Source organism: Apus apus, chromosome 4 (genome assembly GCF_020740795.1).
Source record: "Apus apus isolate bApuApu2 chromosome 4, bApuApu2.pri.cur, whole genome shotgun sequence".
Taxonomy (NCBI): Eukaryota; Metazoa; Chordata; class Aves; order Apodiformes; family Apodidae; genus Apus; species Apus apus.
The window spans coordinates 82,429,287-82,453,821 of record NC_067285.1 but is presented as its reverse complement, the minus strand read 5'-3'; the positions used below and the strand labels follow the sequence as shown (position 1 = coordinate 82,453,821).

The window sequence follows — 24,535 nt, the reverse complement described above, 5'->3', positions numbered from 1 at the left end:
ATCCGTCAGTGTCTTTGCCAAGTATCATAGGGAATCCACAATATGGAAAATTGGTCACAGTAGTTACTGGTGAGAACCTGAAAACACAAAGCCAATAACTGGAGTTATGTGTGGTGTTCAGTAGCTGGAAGAGCTATAGACAAGTTTGACCTGGATAAAATTAACTCTTATGTTTGAATTCCAGTTCACACTTCTGCAGTTTGTGTCTCAGATAGTTAGTGATACTGTTGTCTTGGGAACTGGGTATCAGGGTTTTTTTTCCAGGCTTGTAATCACCTGGAACCTTAGTCTATACTTCTGCACACTCACCTACAAATATTCTGTTTACCTTCCACTTTGCATTTAAGCAGGCTGACGAACCAATATGAAAAAAAAACATTTCAGTCTTCTTAAACTGGAGAATTTATGGTGAGTTTTATCAATAGATGATGCTTTATTTATTATTAGAGCCATCCAATTTGCCTTCATAAGAGATTTTTTTCGTTTAAATATACCATCAAGTCATTATAGAAACTGAATGAGGATTAGAAAAATCAGTAAAAGTTAATGATATTCAGAATGACTGAATGGTACATGCTTTCCTATTTGGATACTCAAATATATCTAGGAACAATTACAATCAATGCAGGAAATATAATGCTGATTTTAATACAGTAGTTGCTTCTTAACTAGTATCTACTCTTTTGGCATTTCCTGTCCATGGGTACCAATTATCTTCTAATATTTGTAATGGTTCATGCTTTTGAAACAGTTTTAGCATGTAAATCTATTTTTCATAAAACAATGATTTTTAGTGAAATGTACGTAAATAACAGTTCTGGAGTTGACTGAAGAAGACATAGGAATGAAATGCTGCTTTACTGGACGTGTATGTTTTGTATTCCATGGAGATGGTTTGAGACAGCTGGAAAGTAGTCTGTAAAGGAAAATAACAGAAGGGCTAAATTACAGTGGTGAATGATGTGTTGGTACACTATCTATAGATAAGGCTGAGAATAATACTTACTATTTCTGTCTCAAAAATGGAGATTGTGAGCTGTTTTCTAGTGAAAGACTGGGGACTACCAGTTTTCTTTCTTCACTGATGGTTTTTGATGTGAACCACTGTCCTCCAGAAATGACAGTGAGAACAGGAAGCTCATTTGAATTAATGTGGGAGTAGAATTTGAGCTAAGATACCAAATGATGTGTTCTATTTTCAGCTCTGTTCTAACACAGCAGGCAAGTGGTTATCCTTAAAAGCTTACATACTCATTGCAGGCTCAGTATGACTCTATGCCCTGCACTTAATTTTTTATTTAAGGGGAGCAGACTAGCAGCCACCATTTCAGCTGCCTGATTATGAGCCTTTCCTAGGCACACAAATACACTAGTGTAACTGAGCCTTGGGGGCTTATCAGAGGTTATTCAGTTCCTAGCAGCAGAACTGTGGGTCCAGTCCCCATCCTTGATGTTATGATTTCAGTGGAATTTGCCAGGAGAAATTTTTTATGGCTCTGCAGAGCAAGCAGCAAAAACTGTTTCTAGGATTTCTGTAGAGCTTTTAGGTAATCTCAGACAAGTTAGGTTGTTACACCTTGTACTTAAATTGTTTGCTGAATTGGAACCATAATCTGCTCTTGGATTAAGCCTCTTCTAACTTCTACCTAATCACTTATGTCACTGCCAAGAAGGAATTCCTGACTGAATGGAAGTGTGCTTGCATTACAAACATAGTTCTAGATCCCTAAGGACTGAGTTATAAAGTTGTAGTCTTCAAACAAAATTTTTATTAAAAAAAAATAAATTAGCTTCAAGAACATTTTAATGAAAATACTGGGCTTTTGATGTGTGTGTTAAGACACTTGAATAAGTATAGATACACAAATATGGACAAACATCTTGAAACCTTTCCAAACTCTAACCTATTGTTTAAAAACTCCTAACCTCTACTTTTCCAAGAGCTCAGGTTTTAGCCTGCTTGTAGAGAGTATTATGACAGTAACCATAGTAGGTTAATGCGATAAAGTGATAGAAAACCTGCTTGTGTCTTCACTTACTGAAGACTTCATTTTTTTGTAGAGTCAGTGACTGTATCAATGCATTAAGAAGCAAGAGATTGGATGTGCAGTCTGTTTCATGTTGCTCATTAACAAAAAAGTTAGGGAACTAGTCATGGTGAAATGTTTTTCTTGTATGCAGACTGGTTTCATTTTAATACTTACTTGTGTGTAAATAATTACTTCAGTAGTTTAATGTTTTCCAGCTAAAAGCTTCAGAATCAGGTTGCCAAATCAGCAAACATCCTTTTTTAAAAAAAAAAAAAAAATCAAAAAGTACTGTTGGGTCATAATCATAGCACAGAAGGTATACATTTGAGTCATAGGAGATGGGAGTACTCTTGCCTGATGCTAGCACTGACTCTTAACCCCACCTGCAGTTTCAGGGAAGTGAACATGCATCCATGCTTTTAAAGAAGGCTGAGAGAGGAAGAGACAAAACTCGGTATTACTGTTGAAGCACCTATTTAAACCAACCGGAATATTTCAGTTCTGATGTGTCAGAAGTCTAAACAGAATTTACCTCCTTGTTTCCTGGTGAGACACCTTACATTCCTCTTGTAATACTTTCAAAGAAACCTAGCACTAGCAAGGGAAGCAAGGCAAAGATGCTGAGGGAATAATTGTGTAAAATCCACTGCAGTGGACTGTAGTTCTCTGCCTGGGACTTCACTGAGACACAACTGTCCTTCGATCCTGAGAGCAGAAATGCCATTTGGTGTGGTGCAGCAGCAGAGCTTTGTCTGCAAGCTGTACTCGAAGGTGAAAAACCTTCTGTAGCCCCAAAACCGTATGATACTAAACAAGGAAATGCCATGGTTTGTTATACATGTGAAGCCAACCCTTCTTAATGACTAGGAAGGGATGGAAAAATCTTCTTTAAACCAACACTCAGAATTTTTGTGTATGAAATGCACTGTATTTGGTTAGATACATTTAATGCATCTAAATGATTTTCACAGAACTTTAGGCTGAAGTGTGTTGCTGACTCCTTATGCAGTTGAGGTATGAGATAATGACAGCTCTTGAAGAGTGAGAATTTCTATAAGCAGTTTTAAGTTGTTCACAAATGTCTCTTTTTTCTTCCTACTCCTAATTGAAATAAAAATTGGAAAAAAAAAAATATTCTAAGCAGGATAAAATTGGTTTGTATGGTTATTGCAACGTACAGTGAGAAACTCCTCTAATAAACAGCAACCTTAATGGGTTTAAGATCAAGAAATGTGTTTCTGGACACTGGCAATAATTGCGATAGTGTCTGTAAACAAGAGGGGGTTTAGTCTTTATTGTTAGACAACTAGCAGAGTAGTGGAAAATGGTTAGCCCTGTTCCCAAAATAAAATTTACCCCCAGTGCTTACACTGTGCCCTGTCACATAATTTTTGTGCTCAAATTCAGCGCATCCAAAGAGTATTCTATTGAAGGTGTTCGGACGGTCACTTGCAGCCTATTGGCCTGGGTTGCTTGCAGCAGGTACTCACCGCGCTACAGCCTCGGAGCTGCGCGCAGCTCCCAGGTGGCCGCTGACACCGAGGGCACTTTCTCTCCCCGCGGGTGCAGCGGGTGCCGGGCAGGGGCGCAGGGCGCGGTGCGGGGCGGTGCGGAGCCGCCCCTCCGCGGGCGGCGGGCGGCGGGGCCGGCCCGGCTGCGGGTCCGGGCGGCTGTTGGCTGTTGCCATGGCTCCAGAAAGCCGGGGGAGCCCAATGAGCTGCCTGCGGCAGTGCTGAGGACACCAGCCATTTTGCTTATGGGAAACAATGTGACATATTATGCTGGGCTTTACCGAGAAATAAACAAAAATCTCGTCGGAGGAAACAGAAGAAACGGGAGTATTAGTGAGTAATTACAGGAGCTTAGCGTGCTTACGAGCTGCCATTTTGACGAGCTGGTGGCTGTCGTTCCTGAGAGCCGCTCGGAGGAGGTGGAATGCAGGGTGATAATGCTGCATATCTGCTGTCAGGCAGCGGAGCAGGGTTTTGTCTTGTAAAGGCAAGGTTCCTCTGCAATGTTATCTCGGCGGCTCGCTAGCCGCTCCGAGTGAAAGCCGGTAATCCAGGAGCAGGGTGTTGCCCTTCCTTGTGCTGCTCCTGCCTGCCTCGGCTGCGGGCGGCGGGCGCTACGGAGAGGGCAGGTGTGCGGCTCGACGGGCGCTGCTGGGGCTGGGCGGAAGCCCCTTCCCAGCCTTACGTGCCGCTGGCTAGCGGGCTGGCTAAGGAGCTTCTGCCCCTGGACTCTTCCACAAAAGGAAGCTGCTGTGCATCTCGGCTTGTGCGAGAGAGGTACGCCTTTCCATAGACTGTTTCCATCTTGTAGCATAAAACGGAGCAGAACTCAACGCCAGAATTAAGCTTCTTGAGGTATCTTTGCGTTTAGAGGATGACTGTGGTCAGTGGCTTGTTTAGAGTAGTTGCTGAATCAATTGATCTGACCGCATTTTCATTAAATATTTCAGTGTGATGTTCCATATGGCTGCTGATTCAGGAGTGTATTTCCGATAGTTGATAAAATTGTAAACTGGCCTTTTCTAGTAAAACGAAAGGAATTTTTGTTTGTTTTTCATTGTGCTTTTTACCGTCAGGATAGCACAGGAGATAAAACATTGCAGAACTTGAGCTTATTTGAAAAGCCTTAAACCACTGAGTTCATCATCAGTGGAATTCATGCATTGTGTTCAGCTTCAATGTAACTAGATTTAAATTGTCCAACTGCTGCTGTGCAGTATGTAGGTCATAATAAAAAGCAGCTTTTTCACCGGCTTTCAATGGACTGCATGCCCCAGTGCTGTGGTTGATTAGTTTGTGGTACTTGTACTGTTAAGAGTAGTGGTATTACAGCCAGCTCACACCTCCTTTTTTAAAGATATCGCGCATACCGTGCTAGACAGAGCACAACACACCCATTGTGTCCCTCTGTTTGGCGTTCAGTAAAAGGAAGGAAACCAGAACTCCACATGGAGCACAAGCACATTAATAGCACAAGATGGTTAAACTTTTATTGAACAATCTCAGTGATTCAAAGGTAGGCTAGAGAACGCAGAGAAAATACAAACATGAAGACAAATGTCAGGGAATAGTTGAAATGGGAGAGATCTTCTACTGAGACTGTATGTTAATGCTGGAGCTTTTCAGTGCAAAATTAATTGTTCTGAATAGTTCTTTATCACAACACATCTGCTTTAAAGATGAAAACTGTAGTTAGAACGAGGGCAATAAGAGCATGATCCCCCAGGACAGATAACATTTATAAGAAAAGTAGCATTTTATGAACTACCAACTCTGTTCTCAGTGAGTAATACAATTTCTGAATTAGCTAATCCTGAAATGCAATAAGTTATTCTGACAATTGAAGCAAAGATTCTGATTCACCTTTCATCTATAGAAAATGAATTTATATAGTGGTCTTAACTCTTATTTAATAATTCTGCATATTTAAATCACACTGAGATGAGCCATTTGTTTGAACAGTTGACTGGGCATGAAATCAAGAATTTGAGGTCTGGTATGTTTATAGTTAAATTAGTAACCAATGTCCCGTAATTGGGACCCAAATTCCAATGTGTTATTTCTGTGTATACATATATCCTGCAAAGGTATTTGAACAAGCATGTTCAGCAACCATCCCCCAAATGAGACATTGCGCTTGGAAACAGAGATATATAAATTAATTTCTACTATGCATTTTATCCATTAGAAAAGCTACGTCTTATTTGAATCATTCCAGGATTTTGTTATTCACTGATTGCACACCCCAACTTCTTTTTCTATGCATCTGTATAGGGGTCACACAGTAAGTTCTTTAGGCAACTGCTTTCATCTGTGTTCTCTAAAGTGGAATGTACACTTACAGCCTTGTACTACATGAATATTTATGACTGAGTCTGTAATTATTATGAAAATTATAATCGAGCAGAGCTGGCATTTCCTATAAGGTGTTTTGAGCCTCTAACAAAGAAACAGCAAGCTTTTGTTATAACGATGATATGGATACAGCAGTATGAAAAAAGTGAAGGATTTTTCAGTTCAAGGTGGACATAATCTTGCTATGGTGTAAGAATTATGAAATTATAGTGTAAGAAAACGAGTGAAGACTAGCTATGACTAATCACTAAACAGTCTACACCCATTAAGTGCCAATAGATGTCTTATTAGTCTCTATATTCAGTACTCTTTCCATTCTGCTTTTCTCCCTTTGTCTTTTTTCCATATCAATTCCCAGCTTCCCTCTGTTTTCTTACTGTCCCTTTGACAACATCTGATCCCTTCTGAGCTATTTGTAAATCAAATCAGTGGCTGTCTGTAACGGCCATGGAGGTGCTGCAATAGAATCTGGTGTGGAGGAAGAATTTAAATGAGTTAGAGGTAAGAAACAGCAACTAAGTGAATAGTGTATCCAGTATGTACTGATTCCACGCATAAGGCATAAAGGTGTAGATTTGGGTCATTGATGTGAAAATCAAATGGGCATGGAGGGAGAGGAACATTTTTCAGCTCATGATGAACTTATAAACAGAAGGTTTACAAGAAGATCTTGATAATAATATGACATGGGACAAACTGGTTATTTCTGCATTGGAAAGGATGACATCAAGTTCCAGTTGAAGACTGAAAGTTTTTCGGGTTTCAGTGGAGCAAAGTTTCTATTGAGGTGATCAGACACGATTTGAAGGTCTGTAGTTTAAGCAAAGTCAGTCTCTCTCTCGGTCAGTAGTGGTGGAAATAACATCAGCTGTCATGCTTTAACATTACAGTCACTCCAGGCATTTTTTTAGATAGATGACCTTTGAAGGTGACTCTGAGCCCATGTGTTACAGGATACTAACAAAGCAAAAACAGGCAGGTGAATCCTAAAACATGGTATTATATTAGCAGGTGCAAATAGTAAAATAAGAGAGAGAACAGAATGAGCAAATAAGTTAGAATCAAGTGGTGTAACAGTTTTTTTGTATGTTCAGCTTTGAGCAGACAGTGATAAGCATCAAACAGCCATGCTGTCTGTGGAGCACAGTAACCTTAGGAGAAAGCTAGAGTGGAAGTGTGCTATCTAACCTCAACCTAGGGACTATTCTCTTTATACTTACGTATATATGACCAACCTGTGAGTAACAATACAGATAACATGTGCCCAGGGAACACACTCAGGTATCAAATTAGAGTATATTGTATTATATTACACTGTGGAACAGCCAAATGTGACCTATATCAGAAGGATCAGGTATTGAATATAATACACGAATATTAAGGTTGCGTCTGGAGTGGGCAAATTGCATCACATGTGACCTTGGAAAAATATTTCTGCTCCAGTGATGCTGTCTGTGCAAACATGGAAATAAAAGTTGACAATTCCTGCTTGTTTGTAATCTAGAATTTTACAAATGTATACTTCAGTATTGTGTCCTACTACTCTAATATTAATCCTGATATTAATCCTTTCCTATCTCAGTATTTCAGTATTGAATTAAGCATGTTACTTTATTGCCAATTTGTATCTTCTTCCTTTATTGTTGTACGTAGTGTATAGCTTCCTATTTGAGACATGACTGTACCATAGATATTCTCTTTGTGTTCATTTTGCTTCAAATAGTGTGGCATCTTTTCCTGAAAGTGTTTTAACAAACATTGACCTTCCTGAAATTATGAAGCCTCTTAATGTTCTAGGGTGGAAACAAAAGCTAAAATGGCTTTCAAAGGCACTGATGTAATGGAAAACCTCGTGTGAGGGAGGGATAATGGAGAGAAGTAAATACTTAAAAAGGCAGCATGTATCTTTGAGTAAAGGCACGCTGGATGACCACACTCTAGATCTATGCCTGCTTTCAGGTTTTTTGAAGCATGAAATATATTTTTCTGTTCAGATGTATTGTTCCATAACCATGATACATCATAGCTAATGCTGCTGTAAAGCAGGAAATTCCAAAGATGGAGTCCTCCCTTCTGTTATTTCTAACTTCTTTCCCTAAATAGATTGATTTTTTTCATCTTTCTGTGCTGAATAAAGATAGTGTTCTGATTCATCCACCCTTAAAAACCTCACCAACCACCATCAGGGGGCTGAATAGCAGAGATGTGATTCTGTGTTCTTAGGTAACCTGAGTAACATAGTACACTTCTTAAAGTTTGATACTGAAGATTCCAAGCCTCAAAGGGTGGGAGAAAAAAATATGATGGCAAGAAGAGCAGCCCTTCTTCCTCTCAATCTTTACCATGTTCAAGCTATACAGTAAACTTTGTTACTGTTTCAGAAAATATCTGTCAAATACTGCTGAGTCATAGAACAGTGAAAAAACTTATTTTGCTTTTTACTTATTTTTAGATCACTTATCTTGCACTTGTACATAAGTACAAGTACTAGACCAGCTTACAACTGAACTGTTTGATAGGTAACTAAAGCTATTCCTATTTTAGCAGCAGTTGCTGGTTACCTAAATTTGCCCACAAGTATAGTGGTTTTACTCTTCAGCTTCTTCAGGACCCAAAAGAAAAGGTAGGGATGCATGAGGAAACCCAAAGGAAATTGAATCAGAAACTGTAGTTCTCATGGCTGAAAATAAGATTTGTTGACATATGAAAACAGTAAAATGCATTGATTTCTAAAGGTTGCCTTTGTCTATATGCTCAACAGTTATGCTAATGGGAAATCAGTAACTGTGACTGAAGGTCAAAATAGGTAGAAGGGTCTTTGTGATTTTTCAGTGTAAAAACAACAGGTCTGGTTCCTTACTTAGTATTTTACATTTTTTTTTAGTAGCATCAGTAGCTGAGGTCCCAGTTCAACTGCAGCAGGCCTGAAAGGTAGGTGTAGTACTTCCTGAGATGCTTAGTGTTGGATGGTGTAGTATGTGATGAGAATGGCTAGGGTATGTGTCAAGAGCAGGATGGCCATGGTGTTCTTTTCTGCATGTTGCCATGTTGTCTGAGGACTCATGAACTGTAGCCTGAATGTAAAGCTTCATCACCACAGTGTGCCTTGAGTGTTATGTTTAATAAAGCCACATATTTCTCAGTGGGATATGCACAAGCACACCAAGTCACAGAAAGCACTGCATGCCTTCTTGCAAAAAGACAGATGTCAGTTGAACATCATGTCAGCAGTTAAGTGATGAAGGTGCAGAAGATGCAATAAGTTTTCCTGTGTGAACAGGTTATAAATATTTGTACCCAAGGTGAGAATTTAAAAGACAAATTGACTAATTATAGAGATCTAACAGGTGCTCTTGATGAAATATAGTGACCTGTTTCTAGATTTAGCAATAAGGAATAACAATAAAAGAATAAAAATAGGGATTTCTGGAATGAAAATTGTAGAGGAGATGTTAATATTTGAGTTTATCATATATAGAAAAGTCAGAATGAGTTACGAAAGCAGAGTGGTCAGATTTGTATTTTTACTATGGTTAACAACATTAAGTGCAAAACCCAATTAGACCATAATACAACATCTTTAAAGTACAAATTCCACTTCATGACAGATAGGACTAAGACTGGGTTTGGTCTTTTGATTGGAATAAAATGCAAATATTAAAAAAAAAAAAAAAAAATCCCATGGCTGTTTACAGCTAATCTTGTAAACTGTTTTGAAGCTGACTAGAACAATGATATCCAGTAGGACTGACTTCCTAAAAGCCAATCCTTGGCCTAAGTTAAAATGAGAGGGGAGATGCTGTCCATGACTCAGTTATCTGGATCACTTCTGATGTCTGAAAAATGCATGAACTAGAAATTGCATCTGTTATTACAGAGGTATCCATGCATAAGAACTATATTTTCACTATTTAAAGTGACCACAAAGGAAAAGTAGAGATTCAGGGTAATAGAACAAAGTGTGGGGTAGACAGTTAAACTGAATACTTTAATGTTGTCTGTCTTTGAATGTTCATTTGCTCTTAATATTAAAAAATTAGACATAATAATAAACCTACCAATATTACCATTTTTGCAAGCATAAAAATAATCAGAAAGCAATATATTGTTGACACCAAGTTTTCAAAGGGATGCAAACTTGGAAGGTACTAAAAATCTGCTTCTTACAGAATTTCATGTTGATTTGAGAACTTCAAATTCTCTGTTTCACAAATAATTACAGCTTTGTAGTTCCTTGAACTATGATAAATCAGGATTAATAAATAATTGGTATTAAGTCATTTTTACTCTGTAATTCTTCAGAATTTGAAGAGAATAGAGAAGGTTATTTAGTAAATCTCTAGCATAGAATGTTTTGCTCTCTCTGATGAAGCAGCCAGGCAGTGTGGGGCATCATAAAGGGTGGTAATAATGCTTGGTATTTCAGCTGCTAGTTTTAAAAATCATGAGACATCTATGGAGGTTTGAAATTTCAAGAAGACGAGCTTTTGAGGCAATCCTAAACTGTAATGGTTAGCCTAAATGTATGATAAATAAATACCTTTTGAACATAGATGTCACACTACTGATTTCTGTGTGTTTTGTACTTTACACTTCTTAAAACCTTAAGCAGCTGTTGTCCTATTTAGGCATCAACAGTATCATTTTTTTTCTTACTAATAGTAAGGTTTTTGGAGACAATCAAGCACTAGCAACCCAAAGGGATGCCAGTGGAAAACATTCAGTATGTATCATTTAAGTAATATATTGATCATGTACATCACACTGCTCTTTCTAGCCAGTTATGCATGTTGTACATTTTAAGAAGCAAATTCTGACAGAAGCCAGCAGTTGCCAGCATAATTTTTATTTAAGTTAATATCTAGTGAACTTTGAATTAACAGGGAACTCTAAACAGTGATATTCTCCCAGATAATCATATTCATGGTAATTGCCCTGTTATTCTTTTGGTTAAATCTGTATTTTTTAGAATTCTCAAGGAAATAATAATTTCAGTGTGACTGATGCAATCAGATGGTTTATTGTGAATAAGTAACATATAAAAGAGGCTAATCAAATGAAGTGCTACTGTGTGAGAGCTAAGTGAGATGCTGACAGGTTTGACAGCAGAACAAAGACCAAACCAAAGACCTTGTTTTGACATACATGCAGATAATCAGACAAATTCGAGTATTTTAACAGGCCTCTTCTTATAAGGGTCACTTTATTGATACGGATCATGTAATCTGAGCCTTGCAGATTATCATTCTACTTTTAAACAAGTACAAGAGAGAAGTTTTTAATTCCTTATTTGCATAGTTGTAGATTTACACATTCACATGCTTTTGACAGTGGCATTTGATTAATGGATGACTGATTTATAGTCTTGAGCAGAGGCCAGATTCAAGACACACTTTATCATCAGGACTGCAAACTCTATAAAAGTTGTTTGCAAGTCTGCACCTGTTCTAGTTAACACATACTATAGCAACCCAGTAGGAGGATGCCTTCCAATTTGAGGCAAGATTTCTTATGAGCAAGACAAAAAAATAATTGCAGAGATGTTATTTTAAATTAATCCAGGTGTTCTTTTGTTTATTTTCTGTAATATATAGTGGTTTAATTACCTTAAATATAGTTTTCTAAAGTGTAAGTTGCTACTTAGTTAAAAAAAGCAAATGAAAATAAACACGTCAGTATGTCTAAGAAATAGCTAAAAAAGGTACAACAGCAAATAACTGTTACACTGTTTCTATGTAGTTGCATTGCACTTTCACTTCTGGCATTCCCTCTGTGTCATTAGCCATTAAAAGTGAAAGAGCAGATGAATTATTTCCTAAAGAATGCATAAAAAGACAGTCATCTGAGTTGCTATTTGAAAGGAAACTCTTGTGTTTAAGTAATTGTTTCTATCATTATTAGATCATCACCATTTAAAGAAAGGATTGGGGTTGAGTTCTCTTTGCAGTAAGTGTTGAACTTAAAAGATTGAACACACTTGATCTCAAAGGTAAACTGAAGAACAGGTTCATTAACAGGTGTCTTTGGCCAACACTTGATCCATGATACCACTAGTTTCCAGATTTCCTGTAGTACAAATGAAAATTTAAAATAGGGGTGGGGAATAAGCAGAATAGCAGCTTTTTAGATAAACCTGGCAAATGTTCTTATGATAAAAAGCTAGTGCATCTTATGAATGGATGAAATCTATGTGGGAAAATTTGAGCAGATATTGTCTGAAGTGATGAGAGTTTGGGGAGTTGCAACAGGAGACAGAAAGAGAATCATGAAAGTGCTTGAAAGGAAAGAGAAGAAAGATGTAATTGCTGCAGTGAGAAGACAAGGAGCCAGCTGTATGTGCCCACTGTTCTGGGGCAGGGACAAGTATGATGGCTTCAAAGCAAAATATTAGACTGGTCTCCTGGGGTGCATTTTGCATAGGTCAGAAAGTGTTACCTAAAACTACGTGCCCAGATACTGTAGTCAAATTATGTGATGACAGAGGCCTAAACAATAGAATTCCTGCTAGGCAAAATAAATAAATAAATAAATAAAATTGTTCACAACTGCAGAGGAGAAATCAGTCCTCTCAGGAAAAGCGACAACACACTGATTAGGAGAGTGCAGGAGAAGCACGTGGAAGGAAAAATGAGCAAGGTCCTTGAGGAATTCATGTGCTTGAATATCCAAGGTCTCTTGCATAAAAAAAAATAAAATAAATAATAATTTTAAAAAAACATCCTAACTTACTCACAGTATGCCAGAGCATCCCACAGATTTTTAAGCTTTTTTAATCATTTTTTAGTCTTCATATGTGTCACTTAAAAATTCCAATCCCAAATTACAGATTCGAAAACAAATGGATCCCCTTCTGTGGTTTTATTGTTTATGTCGTGTTTTATTCTTGGGAGACCAAAATGGTCAAGTTTTGGCTCTTCATAAGTACTTCAGATGAAGTATTAGAAGTTTGGCCCGTGTTTTCAAAGAGATAGTTGTATGAATATCAATTATGGAAATGGTGTTCTCTCTAGCTATCCTCCACCAACAATGAAATATGATTCTCAGGATAGGTAGGAGTCAGGCAGCAGGCAATTTGGAGGGAAGTGTAACACTTCATAAAAGAAGTTGCTGTGGTACTCAGTTTTGCTGGCTATTGTAAAAGTGGAAACCTGATTCTCTAATTCTGAAGTGAGTACCCCAAAACAACTATGAAACAGTTATTTCCACTCTGAGCTCTCTGCTGCTTCTGCTGTGGCTCTATATTTGTTCAGAACTCTCCATTCTGATTCCTGACCATTGGTACTGCATTATTTTAACAGGGGAAAATTGTGTTAGAATGTTAGTGAGGTATCTTTTGTGTTTTGCTCCATAGACCTTATGGAAGGTGTCCAATTTTCAGTGCACATACTTGGTTTTCAAATTCCAGCTGGGATGGAAGTTTGGAGGCTTCAAACATGGCTTTGTTAATAGACATTTTAACTTTTATAGAGTAAGTCTGGAATGATACTCTGAGACCCCTACTCCCTTTGATGGGCACAGTATAACACTGTACAATTTATACCCTTTGATTTGCAAAAAATGTGAAATCTGGTCGCCAGTTTCTCATAATCCTAAATTAGTATCTGCTGCTGCAAGTGCTGAAATTAAGATTTTCATTTAAATATGAGAAAAAACTTCTTTGTTATGAGGGTGACAAAGCCCTGGAACAGGTGGCCAGGGAGGTTGTGGAGTCTCCTTCTCTGGAGATGTTCAAAACCTGTCTGGATGCAGTCCTGAGTAATGTGCTCTAGGGGATCCTGCTTTAGCAGGGGAATTGGACTAGATGATCTCTAGAGGTCCCTTCCAAGTCTGACAATCCTGTGAATTCTGTGAACTAAAAGCTGTATAGATGCTACTTAAAACTATGAGTGATTTCCCCCATTCTGTTGCTGTGCTCTGGTTTTGAACTATAGTCTTCAGATAACCGTTCATCATATGTCATTTCTTTTCACCCTGCTGATCAGAATGCGAAGGCTAAAAAATTAACATTAAATGCTTTTCTAATGTTTTCCTTACGAGCAATTTGTTTAATTGCGGTAGGAATCAAATGTACATGAGTTTAAATTGCAAGTCAAGGGGTTTGTAGCAGAAGGCAAAGAACTGCAGGGAGCTTAATTTGTAATAACTAAACTGCTAAAATTTGCCTAATATGTCTACTTTTGAAGCTTTTATGTACAACATTGTAATTTGAGAACATTTTTGTCTAAATGTTTTCTTTCAGGAAGTACGGTAGAGAACTGGTATGATTATCTATACTGTATAAACTTAGTAGAGAAAATTTACCTTTCAACTTCTCAATTTTGTTTTTCCATATATGTAAAGCTTTGAAGCCATTCTAGAAACAGAGGATAGCAGAAGTCACTGACCTCATCCTTGAGTTTTCTTAAGTGCAAATATTCATAGCCCATTGTTGATCTTTGTCTAAGGATTAGAATTGAGAATTTCTGTTTTGAACAGGACAGAGCTGATGAAAAACTGAAAAACCTTGAGGCAAAAATGGTCTTTTGAGCTTTTATTATTAATAGATGGATGACTTTGAAAAACAGAGGATGTTAAAGTTCTGAAGTAGTAAACAATTTTTAGGAAGGGAAACCCGTCTTCTGTATTTTTTTTTATTTTTTTTTTTCAAAGAGAGGAAATTACCTAATAAGTGTAAAATTTCAGGGATACAAAATAGAATATCTACTGCAAATTGTATTACCTTTGACTTCCAGTTTTCATGTAGCTTAAGATCTGCCTTAATGTGATTGCGGCATTTTCATTCCTTCTCTTCAGGCCTGCTGTGTAACTTCAAGTGCCATGGATTTAGCTTTGTCATATGGACACAGATGCTGTTTCCCTTACCCGATGTGCAAAATACATATAGTTGTACTGTACTGCTCCAACTCAATTTGTTGCTGTTGAGAATATTTTAAAGGACTTGTCTCTATGTTGGCAGTTGGCACGGGGCTTTGTTATATGAATTGGGGTCTTGTAAAAGGCCTGAATTTCACAAAAATTTTACACTGCATCTCTTTAAAAGTGTGTGTAGCCCTTAAACAGGGGTCATACTGGTCATAAAAAATGGAGCTAGGAAGGAAGTGTTGTTTTAGAATTGTGGCTGTAGATGGCCTTACATGTGGAAGAATTTTTCTGTGCAGGGAGAAAACCTTTGGTGGAAAACATGGCTGCAGTTTTGGATTCTTTATCAATTAATGGTGCTCACTAATTTGCAATGACATTGTACTGAGGGAGGAGAACTGAGAGATTGCTGAAAATCCTTTAAGTAGCATCACCCACAGTGACTTCTGTCTTGTCATCTCTGTATTTGCCACTTTAAGGAGGGTCTAGTTCTAGTAGCTGAAGAATCAGCTCTGGTCTGCAAAGTCAACATAGAGCAACTAAGTGGCAATACAGCTGTAACATCCTGTGTTGCCTTAAGCACAGAAAGCATCAGTTTGTCTTTCCCTGGCTAGAAAAAGCATGAACATAGCTCAAACAAGTGTTTTAAACTAATAGCCTGTTCTGCAATTAATGGTACTATAGAGAACACGGGTAGCAAACAAAAACTTTAAAACAGCTCTCATTTTCACTTTGCTGAAGCAATACATAATAAATGACTACATACTAATGTGCTTCGATTAACAAGAAGGCAAAACAAGCAAAAGCTCAGCACTGATTTGCTGAGCCATTCTCATAGTGGGCTATGGCTAATTTGGGCATAGAGTATCCTCTGGGGATGCTGGCATCGTGCTAAAACTTCACCTTTGGAAGCTGAAGAATGTTCTAGAAACCAAGTCCTCCTTTCCCAGCAAGCTACCAGTGTTAGGAACTGTCAAATCTCTGGAAAAATTATGATCTTCAGGAACAGAGAGATTTGAACAGGAAGGGGTCAGGTTTCTTCTTTAGGGACTTCTTGTTAATCATGTTACGTCATACCGCAGAAGAGGAGATGGCACAGGTGATTTGCCATCACCAAAAAGACAAACATCATTTAGCAGCTTCCTGCTGCTATATCATTCCCCTTCTGTAATGTACTTATGTAACTTATCTATCCTTAAAGTTATAATAGTGTCTATTTGGATTATCTGGAAAACGTCAGTTTCAATAACACCGTAATTGGGGTGCCAAGATTAAAAAAAAAATAAAAACAAAAACAAAAAAAAATTGAAAGTTCTCCAGGGCATGAAACTTTCTTGTCCAGTTCTGAGCCAAATGTATGCAGTGAACAAGATACTGTAGCTTTGGCCTTTCAAGACAGTATCAGCATGCTGCTATGTAATAGCTATATGCATCCAGTGGTCATACTGCTCTGAATAATCACAGGTGACCTTGCATGTTGAGTCCTGACATTTATCTACTGATGTGTGAGTGGAAAAGAAAACATGAGGCAGCTACTGTCTGTGTGGTTCTCAGAATCACCAACAGTTTGGCACATATCAGCCTATTTTGGGGATCACACTCAACTTCATAAAGCCTTGGGAGCCTTGGTATTTCTGGCCAAGACCTATGTTGATACTGATTGCACTCTGGTGCTCTGAGTTTTACATTCTGGCTTTTACAGCCTTAGAGCTTTCAAACTTCTCTGTAGGAATCAGAGTTCATGCTGTGTATAATGTACCTATTTTCTTTATTGTGTAGGCCTAACTTCATAAATTTAGTTTGGCCCTGCCAATATTATAAAACCACAAACTTGACAGGCAAGTTCTAGCTTATTAGAAGTGGAAGGGTGAGAAACAGCTTTATTGTGCCCACTGAGCTGATGATAGAGGGGGTGGGTCCATGCCACCTTTAAAGAAAGCAGTGATTCAGCTCTACTCTTGAATAAAGTGATTTCTAAATCTATTTTCTAACTTTGAGCTGAGTCCCACCCTAACATAATATTTTGTTTAAGTCATGTTACTTCCTTTAGTGTTATCTATTGGCTAAGCCTCATCAATATCTATGGCTACCCTGCAGGCCTTCAGACCTGCTTGTTCTGTCTGCATGCCGTATCGTGTAAAGAAGGTGTAGGCTGACAATTGGGCAGCTGTGTTCCTGCTTTGACTTGTTGTGTATGCTTGCAATTTGAGCCAGATTCCGTGTATCTAAATCACTTTAACTGCTACATTTCAGGCTTAAAGTACAAGGAAAGCACACTTTGGTTAGAGCTAGGAAGAAAAAAAATGCTAAGGCAAAATGAGTACTGGAGTCTCTAAAGAAGTGGGACTATCTTTCATGCTAGATGCCTTCTGAAATGGGCTGATCAAATGTCTGTTAGGAACAACAAATACAGTTACTGTCAACTTTGATATTATGAAGCAGATGAACAAGGTGACCTGGACATCCCTTCTCTTTGATTAAATGAGGGATCATAAGAGAACTGACTCAAAGTCAATCTTCTGCTTCTGATACTGCCCAAAGTCAGAATGGTTTGTTGCTTCCTACAAGCTGATATGGCTTCGTTTGCAGCCTAATCTGTTTCCACACTCTTCATTAATAACCAGCCTGTCATTTCTATCCCATCAAAAAATCCCTTCAGAATAACTCTTTAGAAACAACTTCTGCAAAGGCATAAGAAATGTGTGGGTTTGGGTAAAAACATGTGGTCATAAGGAAAGTTCAAGTCAACTTCAAGATCTACCAGAATGTGATACAGATAGAATGATAGAATAATTTGGTTTGGAAGGATGGTTTGAAGGTCATGGAGTCCAACTTTCCTTTAGTGAGTATGGACATCTTCTACTACATCAAGTTACTCAAAGCCCCATCCAGCCTGACCTTGAACATTTCCAGGGATGGGCCATCTACCACCGCTATAGGCAGCCTGTTCCCATGTTTCACCACCCTCATTGTAAAAAATTTCTTCCTTATATCTAGACCAAATCTACTGTCCTTTACTTTAAAACCATTACCTCTTGTCCTATCACTACAGGTCCTGCTAAAAAGTCTGTCCCTATGATGGATGTAGTAACTCTCTGTCCTGCTGTTCTTATGCTGCTTATAAGCCTTCTTTTGGGTTTTGATGACAGGATTCTTGGAGCCCTTATTTGGAGCAGGATCTGGCTTGGTAGACTCAGGAATTTTGGCATCACCTTTTCTCACCAATAAGCACCATGAAGGTGAGCAAAGGTTGTGGCAGTGTAGCTGCAAATGGCTACACTGTCCAGGGGGAGCATGTACCTGAGCTCTTGAAATAACTGCCTTCTTTGCAGCCTGAAGGATGGAGGACTGTCATACTTGTGTGGAACTGTGAGCAAGAAACTGGAAGTTTTTTGAGGTAGTTGTATCTCTATGAGCTTTGGCTGACTTAAATAGCTTTTATGATATTAATACCCTGTGTTGCATTTAGAGGTAGTAATCCCAAACGCAAGATATGGGTCTTGCTGAAAACCAGATGCTGCCTTTGAAATCAGTCCCTTGAAAAAAAAATAATAAAAAGAAAAATTCAGAAAAAATCAGACTCTGCCAGTCTTAGCTTGTATTCTAAAATGTTGAAGTGCTATCTTCCTATAGTTGGAAGCCTTCAAGGCTTAGCACAGTTATTTATATCTATAGAATGTGTTTTCAGTTAAGTGGATTCTAGTAGCAAAATTGATAAAATGACTAAAAGAAAAATCTAAGGAATTATGGTTCTCTACATTGCGTTTACCTGTTGTTTGACTTTTAGTGAGAGGTTTTGTACTCAGTTGAGGTGACAGTTGTCATTCCCTTTTCCCTGGTGTTCAGTGCCTGAAAGCTTCAGTTGTGGTAGGTCTGCTGTCCCTTACCCTCTGTGCTGTGAGTATCAGAAAATGTTAAAATTACTTGATCGGTAAGGCTAAGGACTGTTTTTCATAAAAGTACCTTATTTTTTCTTAACTAAATTGGCAGCTTAGCAAATTGGCTGCATACCATTGTGTTAATTATTGCAAAGCTTAAATTCTTTTGTGGATTTAGTTTATGGTATTTGGAATAGAAACTCAGCACAGACTGTGGAGGTATAAAGCTGGTCTGGCCATAATCTGGTGGTTTAATAAACAGCAGAATGTTGTTTGAAGTGAAAGGAGGAAACTGGGATCTGAGTTTCTTCTGTGAATTGATTTTGCTTTGCGTGGACAGACCAGCTAGCTTGAGACTGAGAGGGGGAGCTGTGCCCAGGAACATGCATGGCCTCAGAGCCTAGTAATGGCAATTCTCCCTTAAGAAGGAACTACAGTCGGATTTACCCATGTCCAACTTGTCTGAAGGTGTTAAAATTTCAGAGTACATTGTTTGGGTGGTAGTATTTCAGAGTAACTGGAGGAGTAACTCAAATTGTTCTTTCTCCTAGGTAAATTCTCTTTATTAAGCTGAGAGAAGTCAAACTCTTGCCCTGTGAGCCACAGGAAGTCTGTAATTACTCTATGAAAGATGAGACAGTGTCCTCAAAATACCAGACAGCAGCTTGATGCTTAGTATTCTGTGTCAGTGAAGTGGGAGATGTGACTGTAAATCCTTCTGGAAATTTAATCCAGCTTTCCAGTATCTGCCACAGACCTTCAGCACAGTGTTTTTTTTAAAAAAAAAATTAAAATGTTGTGGGGTATAAAACTGTCTTCCACAGGTTTTATGAAGAGTGAAAATAACCTGAGAACTTTTTATGAATGTGTGTGCCTCAAACACAAAGTTGATAAAACACAAGTTTGTATGTGATAGCTGTCACCAAAGTGGTTTCATCAAGATGAGACACCATTTGCTTGATCCAGCAGGACAACGTTAGGTAACTGGAAACTTTACTTTTAGAAGATATATGGATGCTTAGGAAATTTGGTATATGTAAAATGGGTATTTTTAAGATGGTCATTTTGTACTTGGGCTCAAAAATCCTTTTGTGCAGCTAGTTCAAAAAATTTGGTCATTGGAGGTTTAGGCCTTCAGGGAAATGCTGTTCCCTAATACACCAAACACCCTCCAAAAGAACACCCCCACAATCTTACACAGTAGTTGAACAGATTCTAGCAGAAAATTAGTCTGAAAGACAAATAACCTTGTACAAAGTTCTTGAAACAATGGACTAGTGGAGTGTATCAACAGCAAGATAAGAATAAGCTTCTGTTCTCTATTTCCTGGGAAGGCCTTTTCATATTTTTTCCCTGCATGTTTTTAACTATTTACTCTTGGAACAGAGGAAGTTAGTTTTACTAGCAAAATAGTGGTCTTAGCAGGTGTATCATTCTTTTGGTCCAGTTTCACAGTGATAGCTGCAGTGACTCTAGTCACTTTTCACGTTGTTAGGAGAGCAGTTATACGGTTTGCTGCCAGTTGTGTGAAATTGGTTACAATAGAGGAATGAGAGGCTCTAAATCTTTAGATAACATGCTTTTAGTAGTTGCTTTTTTAATGCATGTGATTTCTCGTCAGGCTTGAGAGTCTCCCTGTGTTTTAATGTACTTGGTGCCCAGTTTAAGGTGTAATCTTTAAAAGCTTCTATATTCTACAATGCTGTTATTAAACGTATTAAAATTTTAACTATTTCAGTGACTGTCAAAACATTGTTTTTGAGTCCTTAGATGATGGCTGGCAGAAAATCTGGTAGCAGCCATCTTTTCAGCTTCTATTTAGAGAAAAGATTTTTTTTTTTTTCCAGAGATTTATTGTCTTAATAAGCATCTTAGGTTGCTTTGATTTTAGTATCTTAGTTCTCAAAGAAGCATAAAGAAGGTCACAAATTTGTAGATGATGCCTTTATATCAAAGGCTTTTGCATCCTCAGAGATGTCTAACTATAAAGATAGTCAGTGACACTGTAGCTTTTGCAAGTGTTCTCAGGTATATCAAGATTGCTGAAAAGCAAATTTTAAGCTGTATGGTAAACTCAATATAATAACAGAACTGATTATTTACAAAACTTCTTTCACATAAATCTGGCTAGGAGTTCCATACATAAGTTTTAATTTTGTATAAGTATTTTTTTCTATCACCAAACACATTTTTTTATAACTGGGGAGATCCAGGAGAGGAGGAGCTGACTTAACAAATTCCAGTAAAAAATGAGAACTGAATATAGCTAAAGACAGATGGTGTCTTTTAAAGAGAACACAGACCTGCTGTTCTAGAGGACAACAGCAGAGGCAGCTCTTCGTCAGGCATCTGCCATTTTGCAACAACATCAGTTGGTGTTAATGAAGTGAGAACATCATTCTTCATACTTGGTATCTTGACCCATGTCTTTCAAATGTGTTGAGTAATCAGTAAAACACTTCCGTAACAAATTCAGAAGGCTTCTTGGATACTCTGCTGGACCAGAGATTGTCTGGTAACTCTTGGCTGTCTCTTGAGAGCTTTCTGAGAAAGATAAGCCAAAACCTCCACAATTTCAAGCTTCCACTTTTTTGTCTTGCTTCTCAGTTTCCAAGTTTTTCTAATGAGTTATATAGGGATGAAACACTCTTAAACTTTTCTCTCCATGTTTGGTATAATAACTTTATTGTTATCTAATGCTATTAGTGAGGTGGGCCATCCACCATTAACTGCTTGAAGGAAATGATGGAAAAAAACTCTTTAGGCAGGTTGAAGCGCTCTGCTTTTTTAATGTGGAGAGCTATTTGAGGATATACTGAGGTACTGGGGAACAGGTTTGTTTATGCAGAAAAATAATGCGTTAACAGAGCAATAAAATAAATAAAGAATTCCACTGTATGGACTTCAACAAATTTCATTTTCCTTTCAAAGTTTTGTTAAAGATGAGAGTTCTCCAACCAGAGCTTCAGTGTTGGTTTTATGAAGCCACAAAGCAGTGATAAGATGCTCAGAGGGCTGGAGCCTCTCTCCTATGAAGACAGACTGAGAGCTGGGGCTGTTCAGCCTGGAGAAGACTCCAAGGAGACCTTATTCCCAAAAGGGCTCAGGGCTGGAACTAGATTATCTTTAAGGTCTCTTCCAACCTAAAACATTCTTTGATTCTATGACTCTGTGTAAGCTAGTGAAAGACTTTTTGCAAGGGTATGTAGCAATTGGACAAAGGGTAATGATTTTAAGCAGAAGGAGGGTAGACTTAGATTAGATATTAGGAAGAAATTTTTTACAATTAAGGTGGTGAGACACTGGCCCAGAGATATTGTGGATGCTTGTGGGAAATGGTTCTTCTTCCCCACATAAGTCTACTCTTGACAATGCTTCATCACTGGAAGCGTTGGATTTCTTCAGGATCATATGTGTCTAAGATATTTGCAAGACTAGCTGAAGTCCAAGACAATGTATGCTGTTACTAGCTTCCCTCTTGTCCTTCTGGAGAATTTTTTTTTCCTGTAATCTAGGAAATACTCTTTGTTAGTTCTGTGAATGAGCTCTCTCAAGAGGCTTTCGTTAATGCACAACGTGTGCACTGTGCTTGCATCCTCTAATATTAAATGCATTTAATTCTGTCTATCACATTTCAATTCAGCTTCAGGAAACATGGTGTATTTGGTCTGCCTGAGATGGACTTAATTTTCCTAATAGCAGCCCTCATAGTGCTGTGCTTCATATTGGTAACTGGAAAGGTGTTGATAACACATCAGTGTTTTGGCTGCTGCTGAGCAGTTTTTGCACGGCATGAAAGTTGTCTTTCCACCATTTTACCTCCCTGGTAGTCTGGGAGTGGGCAAGATCTTGGGAAGGGACATAGCCAGGACAGCTGGCCCAAACTGATCATAATAATGGGGGCATTCATTATTATAATATTTGTCTTCCATAGCAATTGCTACACGCTGAAGCCCTGCTTCTGAAAAGTGGGTGGACATCACCTGTAGAGAGAAAGTAGAGAGTAAATCTTCTGTTTTTCTTTGCTTCCATGCATGGCCATTGCTTTTGCTTTATTAAACTGCCTTTAACATGAACCACAAGGGTGTTTTCCATCTTATTGTCTCTCCTTCCTTTCCTACTGAGGAGAGGAGTGATACAGTGCCTTGGCAGGCACTTGGCATCCAACCAATGTAAATCCACCACGTGGTTATTTGGAAAGAAAAAAAAAAAGAGAAATTTTATCCATACTCCTTGTTTCTTCCTGGGACAGGTAATATGCAATTTATTTAAACATATTATCATGTTGCTAGAAGGTATTTCACTACCTTTAAAATATCTAAATAGAAATACGTATAGAATAATACAAAGAAAAAAAGGCATTGCACCTAGTTCTGCACAGTGTTTATCTACATAGCTTGCAACGGGCTCAGGGAGGCTCCTCAAAAGGAGGATTCTTCTTTGGCATTTCAATACGAAGCTTGAGTGACTCACCTATGTTTGTGACATTAGATCTAGAAAAGCTGAGATTTCTATTATATAAAAATAGGCAGTGGAGCAGGTATGCAGCTGTCTTGTCTATCACTATGCTGAACAATTTTTCATATCTCTCATCTATCAAGATTCTTTCTTCCGGTTTATCACAATTCTCTCCTGTAACATCTGGTCATGGAACTGTTGGAGACTTGCACCAAGTATCTACACAGGCAGTGTGAACTGTACACTTCTTGGTCATATTTGAACTGCTTAATAACAACCATTGATTAAATTGCATTGCAGTGTGATACTGAAGAAATTATATACTTCATTTTAGTGATGCTGAAAGCCACAAACTGGGAGATATGATTATCATCAGTTTGAAAAGCATAAGGTGATAATCTTGGCAGTAGTGACATTTGTTTATTTTACAATTAAACATACAGATACATTTCTCTTGGTGACCTAGGTGGTATATGATATTTATGGCATCTAATGTTTCTTGTAGATAAAGATCACCTGCTTTGTAGCTCATAGTTAAAGTACATCTTAGTATTTACTGAAAGAGCGCTTTTGTCACTTTTACTAAATGCTATAAATAAGAATAAGTAAATTGTCATTTACACAAAAGCAGTTGCAGATAGTGTATGAAGAAACAAGGTACCAAAATAAGTCAACTTCTGGTAAATCAGCTAATGTTTAATCTGCCTTCTGAGAAAATGTTTCAGAAAAGAAATGCTGCACTGTAAAGCATCATGTTTTATATTACATCAGCAGTAAATTGATACTGCTAATAATGATTTTAACACTTACTTCTGTTTTCAAATTTTACATAGTGTTAGGCATACAGATATTTGTTGATTTAGCTTGTAACCACCAGGTGAAAGTGTTACAGCTAGGAAGGCAGTGTAGCATCTGACAGTAGTGATCTGGAGCACACAGGTCTTGCATTTATTTACAAAACATACTGCATGTTCCACCTGACTGGTAGAGCTCTCAGGCTGGCTATAATTCACACATTCATACATTGTCTGAAATTGAAGCTATCGGAGTCCTTAAACCTCTTTGTTCATGGATCTCAGGTTAAATATAAACTGAGCTTTTTAACTTCATTAAACTAGTTTTATGGTAAAATAATAGCCTTAAACTAGTCATTTGGAATGAAACTGTAATAATTATTAATTGGATGAGTTGAAGTTTGGAGTTTGTGTGGCTATGTTTTTTGTTGCTGCTTTTAACTACAGTAACACAAAAAAATAGTTGGGATCAAATGGAAGGGATACTTTTGAGCTAGAATTTTTGTGATACTTTCACACTTGACATGTTTTTCATTATTGTTATAACTGTACTATAGCTAATTATTTTTATATGAGTCTTCAGGAACAAATATGCTTTTTGTTTGTTTTTAAAAATGAGCATTACTTTACTGTTTTAATAGTTTGCTAAA

The 24,535-nt window shown here is 37.8% G+C and overlaps 1 protein-coding gene across 3 annotated transcripts in view; it reads left to right on the top strand.

Moving 5' to 3' along the window:
- Window positions 1-24,535, top strand: part of SORBS2 (sorbin and SH3 domain containing 2) — a 220,482-nt gene that overhangs the window by 60,954 nt on the left and 134,993 nt on the right. For 2 of the 3 annotated variants that reach the window (XM_051619981.1, XM_051619979.1), the window contains exon 1: window positions 3,881-4,318. The exons of the other annotated variant lie outside the window; for it this stretch is intronic. The gene's annotated coding sequence lies outside the window, so the exon portion shown is untranslated. Of the gene's footprint in view, window positions 1-3,880; window positions 4,319-24,535 lie in introns of those variants that run through there. 3 annotated transcript variants of the gene reach the window in all.